Below are 14,164 nucleotides of genomic sequence, written 5' to 3'. Positions count from 1 at the left end.
GAGACCCTGTTTCAAAATAAAAAATCAAAAGGACTAGGGATGTGGTTCAGTGGTTAAGTGGCTGTGTGTTTGATCCCTAGTGCCAAAAAAAGAAAAGTGCTTACTTAAATGTAGTATATGTGTATTTTAAGGACACTACCTGGCACACGTGTGTTCCTGTTCTCATTAAACTTTACAGGTTAATGATGTGATTTGATGAACTGTGGCCCACTAGGTGGGAGCCATCCCCATTGCAACAGTTGTCTCTTCAACCTAAAGGCTAGACACAGACTGTGGGGCCTGGCTTGCTCACTGTTAATATCACAGCCTTTTCATAACTGTTACCTGGGTTTCTGTGAAGACACGTTGAGCAGTTCAGTGTTGAGGAATAAACAGTCATGTTTGTTTCTTCTCTTAAGGATTAAAAATTTGGGGAGGAAAACTAATAAAGAAAGGAAGTGAAGGAACTGATCGAGATATTTAATGTCAGTGTTTGTTGCCCGAATGCCTTGCTGGGGAGGAGTGCTGGTGTAAATGAGGACCGGCGCCCATCCTGCGCCTAGGGTGTGGGGAACTTGTCAGAGACTTGTTTCCTGGCCTGGCTGCCTGTTCTTCTGTGTTTGAGGATTTACCAAGAAGCATTTCTTTGTTGCTTATCAGGGTCAAGGAGCAGCCTTGTGATGTCTAGGTTTTTTTTTTTTTTTTTTGCCTTGCCTTTCCTCTGTGAGAAGTTGCAGGGTCCAACAGCTGGCTCTGGTGCAGAGGCTGGGTCAGCGCCGAGAGTTCTCACAGTCCACCCAGCCTGGCTCGGAGCTCACTCATTGGGTCCTCATAGAAGAGACCCAATCCAGTCCCTTCTGGGGAAGAAACAAGATGGGGAGGGGAGTGTGCAGGTTCCATGCCCACCAGCTGACCCACAGCTTGGCAACTCTGTGATCTCTACTGTGCCAGTAGAACCGGCTCTCCTATGGCAGGGTCCTGGGAGCCTTTTCCCTGGTAGCTTTTGCAAGGTTATCTATTCCATTAATCATACTTCTTAGGTGCCTCGTGCTCCTCCTCAAGGTTGCAAGACAGGAAACCTGTGTACCCACGAATGTTCTGCTATAAGGATACACAGCATTGACAGCAGTTCTGAAATCAAACCATCTTCTTGATTGTTAAGTCATAGAAATGAAGTACACAGATCTCCTGAAAAAGAGCCTGACTTCTGTGCTGCAATGGCCACCAGTGCCATCATAGTTCAGTGTAATGTGTTCATGTACACGTGTGAATAAGTACACATTCACTTTACTCTCTCTTCCCAGTGAATAGTCATGGAACCTTGTCTTCATCATATGTCCTACAGTTCAGCCACCACATTTATCTTTCTCCTGTTGACATGCCCCTAGCACTCTCACTTGACTATAAGTCAGTGTTGCTACGCTCTTTCTGAAACACCAGATGTGAATATTTGAAGCTTTGCCCCTGTGTGTCTGTGGCAGTTTCTCAACCCTGTTGTAGGGGAGACAGCTTGAATGATGGGAATGAGCACCATGGCTGCATTCCAGCAAAGCTCCATTTATAAAACCCCTGTGTGGAGTGCCCATGGGAACATCCCAGGCCTAATTTCCCCAGTTTGATGTCCCTTCTGCCCGTTTTTAGTAAATGACCAGAGGTCAGATTAGGACCTGTTCTCTTTAAATTATACACACAGAGGCACCCACTTATCAGAATGGTGCTGGGATGGTCCTGGTATCAAAATGCTTCTGTCTGGACATTAAGACTTTTGCTAAAATGTAAGTACCCCTGACTGGGCCTCAAAGATTTGCTGGACTTAGAAAAGTGGGCGTAGCTGTGATACAGCTTGGACATTCACACCTCACTAGATTGTGGGTGAATGTGCCCAAATCCACCTTCAGCTTTCCTCTAGAACCAAATGCTCCTGCTCCTCCCTCAGTCCTTGGAGACTGTGCATTGTCTTGAGCCATTGACATAACCTAAGGCTTAAGTTCTCTCTGTAGATGCCAGAGCTGCCAAGCAGGGGTTGGTGAGGGTTGGCAGCTTCCCCATGATTCCCAAACTAGTTGTACTACCCTTCAGACCCAGGCAACCACAAAACCTAGTTCTGAAAACTGCCAAGTCCCACCTGTGTAATGGTGTCACTGGAGGCAAAGGTTGTGGGGTCCGGGAAGCGAGTTGAGTTGCTGTGCAGTGCTCACAGGAACCTCATGTCCCCTGCACCCACAGAGATAATGCCTACAAGGACAGTCCTCCCCATGGGAATTCCTAAAATATTTTATCCAGTATGATATTTCGAATGCTCCAATTTCACTAAAGAGAATTGCTTGGTGTCATTGGTGTAGAGCAGCCTCCAGAGGGCAGAAACGCCTCCCCAGGAGAGTGACCAGCTGATCACCCTGTGGTGTGAGCTCCTAGTCAGGAGCTTAAGTTTAGACCAGCTCAGTGCTACACCACATTGTAAAGACACTAACACCACTTCCAGGCATTTACTGAGAACATCTCCCCAGGGGCCTCCACCTTTTCTAGATTCTCCCTGTGACCAAATGAGGATTGTTCTGTTTCACTTTGGTATTCTGTTTGCTGCAGTCCCTGTGGAGTCCTGTGTGGCCAGGGGCCAGGTTGTTCATGGCAGAGCTCACCCCTGCCCTTGCTCCCCATTCGAGGGACTCCCTTAGCAGCCTTGGGGAGCCGTGGCTGAGGAAGGAGGCAGGGCTGCTTTTCTGTAGGGAAGCTCCACTGCCTCTGGGAGACTCTGGGTCTTCAATGAAGCTAACAAGAAGGGCCTGCTCTCCTGTGTCGCAGGACAGGTGCAGGCTTCTCACTCGTGGTGGCTTGCAGAGGTGCTGTTGCTCAAGAAGGCTTGTCTTTGCTGACTCTGTACCTCTAGGACCCCACTGGGAAGCTGGAGGACCGGATAGAAGGCCCTAGGCATACTGCAGCCCAAGGTGAAGAGCCTCCCCTGTCCTGTGCACCAGTCCTGGGAGCTGGTGAGTGCCACCAGTTAGGAGAGGAACCAGGAGGAATTGGTCAACTGTCTCTGTCCCTGCAGTTCAAGGATGAGGGTCCCATTATTGATGGGTTTTAGGGTTTTAATTCCCACCCCCAGTGGTATTTTTAAAACAAAAGACATCTTGAAGTGCCCTGTTACATCCTTCTAAGCCCCCTGGAGGGTACGCCATGTCCTTACATCCATGGTGCCCAGCACAGAAACGACTCAGACATTTGCTATAGAAATAAACACCCCCCTTCCCATTTAAAACGTATTATGTCGAGCTTTGACAAGATCCGGGGTGGTTGTGAACACTCACTTCTGTAGGAAACCCCACCTCCATGGTGACCCTCTGTCCTTGTCCAGGCCCTCTCACTGCCTGGACCCAGCCCTGCCCCTTTTCCTTCTCCCTTCATCCTGCCTCTGGGCTGGATGTCCCATTCAGATTTCATCTTAAACATGTGGAGCATGCCTTGTGACTCTGCCCACTGCCTTGTGCCTGCCTAGCCACCTCTCTCTCCTCAGTCCCTTTACAACCCAATTCCAGCAGGTGCACATTGCCAACTCACCACCTGCCCCACTAGATGCACACAGGATTCTGGTCAAGCTGCTTCTGTGTGAAGCACTGTGGTGGCTTCCCTCTGCCTGTGGGAAGAGACCAGGATGCAGAGTGAGGTCTAAAGTCCTGCCTGACTGCCCATACCATGACCTCAGTGCCCCAGGCTCCCTGTAGACCCCCAGGTCAGAACAGACCCGCATTGCAGCTCAACTTTATGCTTGGTCTCTTCTTTGTAGCCGTTGGATGTTTTCTAGTTGATCTTTTAACTCTCCTCTGTCCCTCAGACACCGGTCCTTCCACAACCTCAGTCCCCTCACCCAGCCCTTCCCTGGCACCTTGCCCACGGTGGATAGTCAGTGAAATGTGTTGAGTCACTAAAGGGAGAATGGGTCTTTCTGAGTAGAATTAGAAAGAAAACTAATGAGGATTTTGGTCTCGGGTGTTGTTAACTTGTGTAAACTCAAATTCTACTTCTATAAATCCTCAGATCCATGAGTTTCCCAGGTCACTTGAAATGAGAAATGGTTAAGAACTGCACTGTCCAGTGTGGTACTCAGCAGCCGTTTGTGACTGTTTAATTGAAAATTTATTTTTAAAGTCAGGTCTCAGCCCTGTGGCCCACATCCCACTGTTTAGTAGCCCAGTGTGGCTCGCAGCTCCCTGGACAGGCCATGGAGAACTCTCCAGCCTGTAGGAGTTCTGTGGGACCAGTGCTGGGCAAGGGTCATGACTCGTAGGTAAGTGGTCACTGAACACACTCAGGGATACGAAGCCATCCTTGAGAGGGTTGTGCAAAGTTTCGCAAAAATTATGATTGAAATTCCTTTTTTACTTTTAGATTCCGGAAGCAGTAATGCCGGTGCAGCTTCAGATGCAGGCAGTCCTGTGGCCCTGGCCTTGGTGGTAAGGGCCGCCTCGGGAGCGAGGGAGGGAGGTCTGGGCTTCAGGTGCAGTGTCAGCTTCTGCAGACCCCAGGTGGCCCTGGGCGGCGGCCCCAAGTCCTCTGGGCACATTCGTGCTTCTGCCATTGCTCAGGTCTTGATTCCCCCTTTCAGATCTCTAAAGGAGAGGTCCCCCCTTCTCAGCCCAGCCCTTGACAGCCAGTGTGACCCTCGAGTCTGGCCTGACTTCTGATCTTAGGCAATGGTAGAGAATTTGGGGACTTCCACTCTGCAGCCAGAACTTCTCCACTGTGGTTCATGGCAGTCGTGTGCCTTGACTAACCCAGACATTGTGAGTTGGATTCCAAGGCCACCCTTCCCCCACAGTATCCTGAGGGAAGTACCTCCGGGTCAGCCCTTGGCACCCGTTTAGTCACAACATCACATAGTCAGGTAGCTGAAGCTAGCCTGAAGAGGAAGGGTCCTTTGTGTCCATAGCTCTGAGTGCCCCAATGGCCCACAACTTTCTTCTTCTATGGTCTGGTTCTTATTTTCCTGCCCATCTGGGTGGGTGGGAGCAAGCAACTCTGTCTGGTCACATGCTGCCAACGGTGAGGAACTGCACCTCTTTTACTCTCAGCTTCCTCTTGTGCACAGGTTGCCCACACCTCATGAGACTTCAGTTGTCTAAATGGAGAGGTAGTGACCCTGGGTACTTTCTGAGACCCTCTGTAGGGGTCATCAGCAGGACCAGGGGTGCAGTCTTCCCTGTGATCCTTCCCACCTGTTCTTGAGGCCCCGACCTGTCCCCACCCTAGTGCAGAGGAGGTTGCAGCCTCTTTCCAGTGCCTGGCAGATGACAGGCAGTACAGCCAGCCTCTGCCAGCTTCCTGAGCTGGGTCACAAAATTCTCTTCATATAAACCTAGCAATCCAGACTGTTAGTCATAGTTGGATCCTGAACTCTTCTATGGATATTCTAGTAAAGCTGTCATAAACATCTGCAGACTTGTATGTTCTTGGTCTTATTACTTTCTTTTTGGTAGTTAAGCTGGGTGAACTCCCTGGAGGCAGTCACAGAGCCCAGTGGGTTTTCAAGGGGCCTGGCCACTTTGAACTGCTAACAGGAGGAGGCACAAGGCCTCTGAGTAGCTTCATTTAGAGATTCTGCATTAATGAGCTTCATGAGACCAGCTGTGCCCAGCAGCTCTTAGGATACTGACTCTTCTTGTTATCAGCCTGCAGTGCCAAGGAGCCCTGTGGAAAATGAGTTGAGAAGGAAATATCTGACCCAGGTGGATGCACTGCTTCAAGACGCAGGGTGCTTTAAAGTACTCTGTTTCCTCACGTGTTGTTAGAGTTGGATTGTGAAGTGGGTGCGTTGAGGGGCAGCGCCATTGTGGGTTTGGTGTGCTCCCCACGGAGCCTGTGAAGATGCTCAGCATGATCTTTTCCAGACCCTTCTGTTCACATGATACTGTATTTGTGCTCTGAATCAACACTCCGGTTGCCCCACAGCAGCACCATCCCAGGGACTTGAAGGGGTAGAGGGTGCTCCATCCCCCACTGTCCAGGGGCAGCCCACAAATCTAGTGGAGCCTTGGGTGGGACTCTCTGAGGGCCTCCACCCTCAAGGTGTCACCAGTACTGGGATCAGCAGTAAGGTAAGGTGGCCACCCCTTGTCCTCAGCCTCTTCCACCTGGTCTGGTGTCATTTTGGAGCAAGGCAGTTTGGGGGCCCTTGGGTGGGATGAGAGGTAGGAAGCCTCCCAGCCCCAGTCCAGGGTGGGTGTGCTGATCCAGGGCAGCCACCTCTCAGCTTCACTTGAAGAAGAGCCCATGCTAAAGTGGGTCCCCTGAGGGTACCACCTCTTCAGTTCCCATGTTGCCTCAGTGTCTTTCAGAAGCGAAGGACACTCTGATCCCAGGGAAGTACAGGGTGCATAGTGGAGAACAGTAGCTCTGCCAGCAGAGGCAGCAGCTTTACATGTCACTGTGCTGGTGACCAGTGACCTGGCTTAGTGACACATGAACAACGGCCCTGTCCCCACCCTGGCACAGCAGGCATTGTCCTCCTGGTGTGTTGATCGAAGGAAGGGATTGGGTGTTCGCCCACCGTCCCTTTGGTCCATAGGCAGTCCACAAGTAATGGTGAATGAAGAAAAGCCAGCAGATTCCCAGGGAGGAGTTCCCGGCCAGTGAGGGTGGCCTGGCCTGAGGGCAGAGTTCCAGGTCCTCTGGGACACTCTTTCCCTCCACTGCTCTCTCCCTTGGTGCTGCTGTGCCAGATGCAGGGTCATGTTTTGAGAGGAGTGGCTCCTGACACATCCTTGGTGTCTTTTTGGGGGACAGCCCCTGGGGTCTTGACATCAGCAGCTCTCTTGTAATCATGGGCTTGGATTTCAGGGTGCAGAGAAGAAAGGCACAATGGACACACCCATGACTCTGGTGCCTTCCTCACCCTCGCCTGACCCTGGTAAGTGTGATACAGAAACTTCCTCTGAGCTGTGTGTGTCTCCTTGGGTTTTCTTGGAGCCACGGTAGCACTGAGCCCAGCATCATGCACATCAGACATGTGGACGATGACAGGCACGTTCTGTCAACATGAACTTTGACCCCTTGCACTTCATGGGAATTAAGATTTTTTAAAATGAGCTCTTTCCCTGTGCATCTGTGACCTGGTGACTACTGACAAGCTCTTCACCCCCTCTTAAGTGGGTTGAGCAGTCTGGGGTCTCCAGCAATACAGGAGGAGCACAGCAAGCATCCTTCCACAGTGCACGGTCTGCTATTCAGTGCCCTCTGTACACACCTGCGCACACACTGCATGTGTCCAGGACTGTGTGTGTTGTCCCTTGGGGCTCCCTCTCCTCAGCACAGAGGACTTCTCTCTGACCACAGCAGCACCTGCCAGAAACCTGGTGGACACAGTGCAATTCACTGATGAACCAGTGATGTGTCCGCAGCCTCTCACAGCCATCAGCAGAGGACCAACTGGGCATGCCTGCTGGTCAGGCTGTTGTGGGCAAGCAAGAGCAGCTCCTGGCCTTTGGGTTACTGCTCCCATCTCTCACATTTTGCTCATCTTAAATAGTCCAGACGTGGACGTGCCTTGATTTAGACTCATCTGTGGCTGCCTTGGGGTTGTCTTCGTGGTAAGCACTGTGTGACCCTGCATCTTCTGGGACATTCTGTCCACCTCTCCATTGCTGGCGACCTTTGAGTCTGGTCCTTGGTCAAGGACTGCTCACTGCACAGGTCCCAGCAGGTGAGCCTTTGAGATGGCCCTCAGCCTTCTCTCTAAGACTGTTCACCTGGCGCTTTTGGCATCAGTGGGAGGACGATGGCCTGGGGTGCTGGGTACCTAGAGCTCTTCCAGCCCTGCCATTCTGTGATGCCTTCTGAATGTGGCATTCTGTACAGGACAGCCGACTCCTGTCCAGTTCTTTGTTGCTTTGTTTATTTTAACTATTGCTCCTAGGATCAGTGAGAAGGCATGACCACTTTTCAAATCCGTGCTGGGACCCCTTGGCAGTACTGCACCTGGTGCTCACGTAGCCCTGCCTGCCCCCTTCCTGGCTAATCTGCCCTCTGGCTCATCACTGTCAGATTTGAGCTCAATCTCGTTCGCCCTGGTTCTGGTTCTGCTTCCACATTTGCCTCCTCTCTCCTGGTCGCCACCACCCCATATCTACACATATCCAGTACAAACCAGCCTGAGGATGGTGGCAGCTGTGACTACCATTCCTGGCATCCCCCATTGGCTCCCTTGGCCCCTGGGCTGTGCCCCAAAAGGAGAGCACACAGGGTGCTGCACTCACTGGAGTCCTTCTTTCCCACTCTGCTCTCACTTGGTACACAGGTTCTGTTGTTTTTCTGTTTATATTTCTAGTGTTTTCCCCATTTTCATTGGTTTACTTCTCTTTTCTGAATAAACCTTTCACATGACTTGAAAGCACAGTTCTGTAAAGCAGTGCATTCAGGGTCTTACATCCCATTGGGAGACTGTCATATTTTCTGGTTCCTAATACGCTTTGGTAGAGCCCATGGGGAGAGGACTTCTCTTGAGAAGGTGAGGTGAAAAGCTGAAATAGAGTTTTAGGAGTTAAAAAGAGATCTCTGAGAATCTGTTCCTAAAAATTTGTAGTTTTTCTTTTTTTTTTTTTGTACTATTTTTAAAATGTAGTCATGGTCTGCCCTTGGCTCCATGCCCTGCACGTGGGTGGCTTTGAACACTGATGTTCTGAACTTTGCTTCTCCCCCAGGATGCTGTGGACATGTCACTGCAGAGAACCCTGGTGACCCACAGAGTCAACTGCCTTCCCCAGAGAGCGGGATCCACTGTGTCCTTGCCCAGCAGACCTGGCCACAGCACCTAGAAATGACAGTATGTCAGTGCTGGGGACCAGCAGTAGCAGCTGTGTGAGCAGCCAGACCTTCGAGGCTGATGATATCTGTGACGTCACCATCAGGGACTTGTATGCAGGTATGCTATACTCCATGAGCCGGCTGCTGAGCACGAAGCCCTCGAGCATAATCTCCACCAAGACCTTCATCGTCCAAAGCTGGAGCTCCAGGAGGAGGCACGCGCACAGGGGCAGGGCTCCAGTGAGCAAGGTGCACAGTGAAGGGGACCGGCATTCCCGGAGGGAGAGGCCTACACCCAGTTCAGAGCCTCAGCAAGAGACAGGACCCTTGAGACACTGTAAGAACTTAGTGCATGTCACTTTACATAAGCCAGGTTTAAAACTGGACAAAGCTCTTCTTGCAGGAAACAAAACCCAAATCCTTAAACTAGATTCAGGTTGGAAGGAAATTCAGATGGCACCCCGTCAGCATTCTTCATTGACTTCTTTGGATCTCAACACAGTGCATCCTCCTGACCAGGAAAATAGACTTAGTATGTTAAAAGGGTTGATTTCTCCAGTGAAAGTAGTTTCCAGACCAAGAATGCTACCCATCCAAGCACAGAATTGATACAGGGAAACTGAAGCCAAATTCAACAAGTTTCATCAAGAGTGTTGCCCAAGTCCTAGGAAACGATCTTGCCCTGATGGGCTCCCGGGCTCCTGGGCTGTGGACCTGTACAGAGGTGGTTCTGGGAGCCCAGGGAGTCCAGGGAGCCTCAGGAGCTCAGACACTCACAGGCGGCGCCTATCCTTTCAGCAAAGCAAAAGTGAAGAGGTTGAGTGAGGCTTTTGAAAATCCGGGCCAAAGGTGTGTGGACATAGGTAGAGGTCCCCCTGAGAGCGAGCCCTCTCCATCTCTTTTGAAGGACAGACCCTCGCAGAGCCATGGCCACTCGTGGCAGACATCCAACCTCTTTCAGGGACACAATTCTGGAACATTCAGAAAGTCACTCTCACCCAGCCAGATTTCAGTGCCAAGGATAGAACCTCTGGGCTGTGGGAGGAATTGCTATAAGGAAATTAAAGAAAAATTTGACCAGCTTCATCAACAGTATTGCCAGACATCACCTCAGTAGGCAAAGTCACGTGCACACCTTGGAATGCCTCTAGATGAGGCCAGTGCAGAAATTCAGCTCCATACCCAAGAGATCTTCAGGACATCAAAGCATGACTCTCCCTTCCACAAGTGGTCACCATCTCTCCAGTGCCACATGCGCAGTCCACAGGGCTCACCTGCAGCTGAGGCTTATCCCTCTGCACACTCTGCTCATGCTGCTGGGAGGGACCCTTAGTTCCCTGCCAAAAGACGCAGACTGTGTGGACATCGGGCCAGTTTCCAGGATCCCTCAGAGGTGGAGGAAGTTGACCCTAGACCAGGGGAGCAGGGCAGCCCTGTACAGGCTGGTTGGTGCGGAGGAGCATTTCTGCCTGTGGGGTGCAGTTCCTGGCAGTGGAAGCTTTTCCCCTGTGGTGCTGAGGAGGGAAGCCAGGGCCGAGTTGGGCTCTGGGTTTGTTTGTGGTTTGGGCAGGCCAGGTGAGGCCATGTCTACAGCCTCCTGTTCGTGCTTGTCTCCTGCTGGTTCAGACCCCTCGGGGGTCAGTTGGATCGCCCTGTCTGCCATAATTACCTCCTTTTCTTTTCTTCCCACCTCTCCCTGTCCAGCCTAGGATCCTTTCCCAGCAGCTCACTCCTGCCACTCTTGCATCTGGCTGGTTCCAGAAACCACTGGCAACCCCCATTTGCTGCTTTCTCCCCATTCCTCCTGTCCTCCCAGGACCACCCAGCCGGGTGCTGCCATGACAGGGCTCCTCCCGCTCCTTGCTCCTTTCCAGGGGTGTGCTCACTGCCATCTTCTCCTGCTCTTCAGCTGTTGCTTTTGTGTCTGTCTCCAGCAGCCCTCTGCCTCCCCAGGCCTGCCCTGCTGCAAGAGGAAGTGGTCTGAACAGGCAGATCCACTGGGCAGGCCACAGAGGGGGATCCTTCTGGCTCAGCCTCTTGACTCTGGCTCAGCCTCTTGACTGGAAACTCCAGTTGTTTAGTTTTTCTAACTTGTTTCTAATGTAAACTCCTATGTGTGACCAGCCAGAGCAGAGCAGCAAACCTGTCTTGTCATTCACTGTCTTCCCAGTGAGGACTGACAGGAAGGTGTGAAAACATCCCTCCTGGGGCAGATCCTCAGGTGAGACCAGGAAGGCTGGGTTCAGGAGCCAGGCCTCAGGGCTGGCCAGACCTGGAGAGCAGCCCACTGTGGTGCCCATGTACCAGCCATCTAGAGTAATAATTGGTGATATATTACTATTTGTGTTAATGAAGTTTTTTCAATAAAATTTGGAAGGTAAGGTTAAGCTATGTGCTTTTCCTTCTCATCCCACTCTCCTGATCATCCCTCTGTTGTCCTGTCCCCTGTCCATGCCTGTCTTTAGCTGGGATCACATTAGCAGTGCACATGAATCAACTTGGGCTGCTGTAATGAAAGAGACTGGGTATTGTAGACAACAGGTTTGTTTTCTTGCAGTCTGGAGAGAAGTCTAAGGCAGGGTGCCAACATGTTCAGGTTCTGGGGAGGAATCCCTCCCTGGCTGTGGGTGGAGGAGGGAAGAGGGGTCTCTGTTGTTTGTTGTAAGGGTCTCTGTTGTTTGTTTTGTGGGTGGGGGAGGGAAGAGGGGTCTCTGTTGTTTGTGAGGTCCCCACCCCCTGACTTCATGTAAACCCCCGTATCCATATACCATCACCATCTGGGTTGGAGGGACAAGTTTGTCCACAGCACTGAACCAGTGAAGGTGGCCTGTGCTGCATGTGGCTGGGACCCTAGCCAGGAGCCTTGCCCCTCACAGAGGCTCCTCTTTCCCTCTGAGCAGGCTGGCAGCAGATACTGGTGCAGGCTCAGCCAGGACAAGGTGGCGTGCACAGTCCCAGACTTTTCCCTTGGGTCTGCTGCTCCCTAAGGACACAGCCCCTGTTGAGAGCAGGGTGGTATCTGTGCTGCTAACTGTGTCAAGGACAAACAGGACTGCTGGGCCCTGTGCTTACCAAGGTTGTTAAGAGATATTTGTCCGAGGAATGTGCGGTTGCCTAGAGACCTTATCTGTGAAGGACGGGAGCAGGGCTTAGCCCCGACTCATCTCCTGCATAGTTCACCCCTTCCCTCCTCCCTTCTTCCACTAGGACCGTTCAGTTCTGGCAGGACCCAATGAGAATCAAATAGATTGGCCGAACCCAACCAGAGGAGGACTAATGTTTAGCTGTTCAAATGTTAACCAATTAAAAGAACACTGTAAAACTGCTTGCCTTTCATTATAAAAACCCTGCTAACAAGGGCTCGGGGCCTCTCTTAGCGTCACCGGTTAAGGATGCAGAGGACCAGGCTCGAGCTTGCTAATAAATGACTCTTTGCTGCTTGCATTGACCGTGGTCTCTGGTGGTCTTTGCGGGGTCTCGAGCCTTTGGGCACAGCACCCCTTCCTCTGTCTATCAGGAAGACCCATCCTTGCCCAGGACTGCACAGGCCTGGCTTCCCCATATGCCCTCAGGTACAGCAACCCTGTCGAGTTCTGGCCAGGCCATGTGTTGGTGTTCTGTCCAGTGGAGGAAGGCAGAGCAGAAGGGATTGGTTGCGGGTCTTAGCCAATTTATAGGATCAGCCAATACAGGACCCATAAGCAGATGTGGTCTCTACTTCAGACTTTCACTTACATAATTTACTCCTGTGTCTTCTGCAGTTTTTTTTTTTTTCACCAAGAGATTGTGCCCATTTGACAAGAGCTGACATGTGGGTGCTATGGCTTAAATGTGTTCCCCAAAGAGTTGGGTCAGGGGTTGGAACTGACCCAGGGTGGTGGTAATAGAAGTGGTGTACCCATGGGATGTACTTAGTTAACCGGGGTTCTGCCCTCAAAGGATTAAGGAATTTTGTATGGGACCCAGGTTGGTCCCTGAGGTTGACCACACCTGGCTTTCACTGGCCTCCCCTTTTCACGATGTAATTCCTCCTACACACTCTGTGTTTACCACGAGAGCCTCACCAGAGCCCAGCTAATGCTGGTGCCAGGCCCTTGAACTTCCAAAACTAAATCAAACAAAACTTTTCTTTAGAAAGTTAGCCTGTGTCAGGTATTTCATGATAGTCACACAAAACTGACTGAAACAGTGGGCTTCTCTCTACTCCAGCAAGCTGGATGTCTACAGCAGGAGCACATGTCCCATGGTCCTTGTGCATAAGTGCATGCCTAGAGGCACACTGTCATGAATAGATTTGCCTCACCTTCCCAAATTGCCTTCCCAAGGGACTTTCCAGTTTGTGTGCTCTCCAGCAATATGGGGGGCTCATTCCCCACATTAATACTGCCCAGTGATGCTGACAGCCTCTGAGGTGGGTGCCACTGTGGTGGCTCTGAGTTTATGGCATCACAGTGCGTTTGGTCTTGATGGCTTGAGGTTGAGCTTGTCTTCCTGGGGCCCTGGCTTTTCCACCATCCTTCTCAGGACACTCTTCTATTCGCCTCAGTTTGAGTCAGGTATATTCTAGATGCAACTATATGAACCATACAAGTGCAACATACATTGGAAGTAACTTCTCCCACCTCCGATTTGTCTCTTAACTCTCCTATATTTTATGGTATAGAAGTTACCCTTGACTGGTCTGAGAGTTAACCCTTTCTTTTTTCTACTTCTGCCATTCTGGAGCAGCAGGCTTCCTCTCTTGGCAGAAAGCAGCTCTGCTGCATGTACCATGGGAGCTGCAGGAGGGCTGTGAACCACTGTCCTAGAGAGGACTGTCGGGAAGGGCTGCCTCTCTGGCTCTCAGGCTCCGTCCTGTGGTGCTGCCCACAGCACTGCAACAGGACAGTCTGGAAGTCTTGTTTGCTGCTCTGTCGACAACTACACCTTTCTGTCCACAGCCCAAGCTCAGACTTCCCTCGCAATCCTCCCACCTCCCCCTCCCGGTTTCTCAGACATGGGGCTAATTTCTTCTATTCAACCCTCATTCAAATTCTGTTCCAGCTTCACTGGGCTCCTGTTCAACTAGCCCACACCCTGGGATGAGTGAGGGGCCTGATATAAAGGTCATACCCTCCCCAGGGCTGCTTGGTGTTTTGCCCTGACCCAGCCTGCCCCCCATGCAGACCTGGGGTCCCTGGAGGCAGAGGCTGGACAAGCCGGCCTCCCTTGCTGCTGGGAAGCCCCTGGTGGTGGGCACACTGTCAGCACCTGGGGACGAAAAATAGGCAGGCTGTGATCCTTTGTGTGACTGTGGGCTGTGTGACATGCACCAGGGAAAGTGAGAAAGACACCGCTCCATAGGGTTAAAGTTTCCTTTGTCTCCCTTTTTGATCAGAAGGTTGCACCC

General features: G+C 51.4%; 3 protein-coding genes and 2 pseudogenes across 11 annotated transcripts in view; 2 read left to right on the top strand and 3 right to left on the bottom strand.

The window, feature by feature from the left end:
* Positions 1 to 10,108, top strand: part of LOC124990498 (Holliday junction recognition protein-like) — a 35,992-nt pseudogene extending 25,884 nt beyond the window's left edge.
* Positions 1 to 14,164, bottom strand: part of LOC124991706 (immunoglobulin lambda-1 light chain-like) — a 1,192,366-nt gene that overhangs the window by 728,465 nt on the left and 449,737 nt on the right. The gene's annotated exons all lie outside the window — the stretch shown is intronic.
* Positions 1 to 14,164, bottom strand: part of LOC124991707 (immunoglobulin lambda-1 light chain-like) — a 1,154,667-nt gene that overhangs the window by 732,924 nt on the left and 407,579 nt on the right. The window lies entirely within an intron of this gene.
* Positions 1 to 14,164, bottom strand: part of LOC124991709 (immunoglobulin lambda-1 light chain-like) — a 981,515-nt gene that overhangs the window by 737,439 nt on the left and 229,912 nt on the right. The gene's annotated exons all lie outside the window — the stretch shown is intronic.
* LOC124990491 (zinc finger protein 264-like) overlaps positions 1 to 14,164 on the top strand; it is a 264,954-nt pseudogene that overhangs the window by 137,854 nt on the left and 112,936 nt on the right.

This window comes from Sciurus carolinensis, chromosome 8 (assembly GCF_902686445.1).
Source record: "Sciurus carolinensis chromosome 8, mSciCar1.2, whole genome shotgun sequence".
Taxonomy (NCBI): domain Eukaryota; kingdom Metazoa; phylum Chordata; class Mammalia; order Rodentia; family Sciuridae; genus Sciurus; species Sciurus carolinensis.
The sequence above is the reverse complement of the archived record's forward strand: the minus strand, read 5'-3'. Positions and strand labels throughout refer to the sequence as shown.